The following is a 1604-nucleotide window of genomic DNA, read 5'->3' on the forward strand; positions in this document are numbered from 1 at the left end:
GCTGCTGGTGGAGAGCAAGCTGTCAGGGCACAGATCTGTGAAACCATGCTCCCTGTGTGTGCTTGCAGAAAGTCATGTTCATCCCTCAACTGCATGCAAGCCTGTTCATGGCTGTTTTCCAGGACACCACCTAAAATCTGACATCTGGCTTGCAGGGATGTGGCACAGCAGATGCCACCCAGGCAAACGGAGCTGGAGCCAGCTGTGAAGGCACGGAAAAGCAGCCGACAGCCTGCCACAGCCTTCAGGCCTCAGGAACACAGGGAACAACAGACAGGGATGTCCCAGCTGAGATGAAACTGCTCCCTATCCTCACAGGAGTGAAATGTCACAGCTTGACTCTATGGGAGGAATTGCACGGAGCAGCATGGCTCTTTTCATGCAGTGCAACCTGGTGACATCAGTGTAATCCGCCGTGGGGATGGGGTCCCAAGCCCTGCCCCCAGACTCCAGCTCTGCCACTCTGAGTTCAAAGTCTCATGCACACCAGTGTCATGTCTTTGCACCCTCTCCTCACTGATTCCTTGCTGTCTCTCTGCAGGGCAGCTCGAGTGCTGCCACAGAGAAACCAGCAGCTGTCCTGTGCCAGAGGTGTTTGTGTAACAACACACAAACACCTCTCACCACCTGCACAGGGATGCGCTCATGTCTGCTCCCTCCTGCTGCAGCAGCTTCTCATGCAAATGAGATTTTTAGGATTGGTATATCAACATAAAACAGCAAGCAAGGCACAATGTCTGAGATATCTCATCAGCACAGGCAAACAAGCAGGCACAGTAAACCCCTCCCTGCTGTTTGCCCAAAATACTTTGCTTGTATCTCTGAATAGAATTCCTTGACGATGCACTGCTGCACAATATACCCTCCACTGCAGGATCAACAGGTATTTCTTGGGCAAGAAGAAAGCCCACACCATCTTGTGATGCCTCTCACTAAAAATGAAGGAAGCTGCTGCCACCTAAACCCCTTCTTGTTCCATTAGATTCCTCTCTTCGTGCAGCCCTCCAACTCCAGAGGCGTTTCAATAAAAACTGAACCACTGGCCATGTTTTCCAAGGAAAGCAGGGTGTGAAGCCATGAATAATGGAGCTGCTCAGTTTCCCCAGGATAACAGTTCATTTACAGTCTTTATCCTGCTGCCTGTTAACTTTCAATTGAATAAGGGAGACACTGATTTCATTGGAAGTGCAAAAAGAAAATATTCCAGCCTGTCTTTTGTGCTAGATGCAGAAGAGTTTGGAATTTCTCCTGCCAAAGGTGACTGTGGAGCACCATCTCAGATGTCTGTTTTCCCCTGTCTTCTCCGGATGAAGTCTGGCCCTTCCCTCTTTGCCCCAGCTTTTGTTAGTGCCCTTGCCAGATTTTCAGCTCCTCCCCAGGCAGCTGCCTCCTTTGCTGTCATTCTTCTTTACCCTACTTGTCCAAAAATCTGTATGACTAGCTATATTTCTGAAGAAATATTTAAAAAGCAAGTCTTAATAGTACGTTTTCATAGTACGTTTTCATTTCACATACCCTTCGCCCAGCAGCCAATATAGCATAAAGACATGCTCTGCAGAACAGCCGCAAGACATGGGTGCTGTGCAGATATTTTTGAATGAATC

At 48.6% G+C, this 1604-nt stretch overlaps 1 long non-coding RNA gene across 1 annotated transcript; it reads left to right on the top strand.

Annotated features, from left to right (window-relative positions):
• The first annotated feature begins 510 nt into the window (after positions 1-510).
• On the top strand, positions 511-1179 carry LOC134161090 (uncharacterized). The gene is made up of 2 exons (XR_009963823.1): positions 511-883; positions 983-1179. It is a non-coding gene; the product is annotated as an uncharacterized LOC134161090 (long non-coding RNA).
• Positions 1180-1604: the final 425 nt, after the last annotated feature.

The sequence above is a fragment of the Pezoporus occidentalis genome, unplaced genomic scaffold (assembly GCF_034315485.1).
Source record: "Pezoporus occidentalis ecotype Australia unplaced genomic scaffold, CSIRO_AGI_Poc_V1 ctg17, whole genome shotgun sequence".
NCBI classification, from domain to species: domain Eukaryota; kingdom Metazoa; phylum Chordata; class Aves; order Psittaciformes; family Psittacidae; genus Pezoporus; species Pezoporus occidentalis.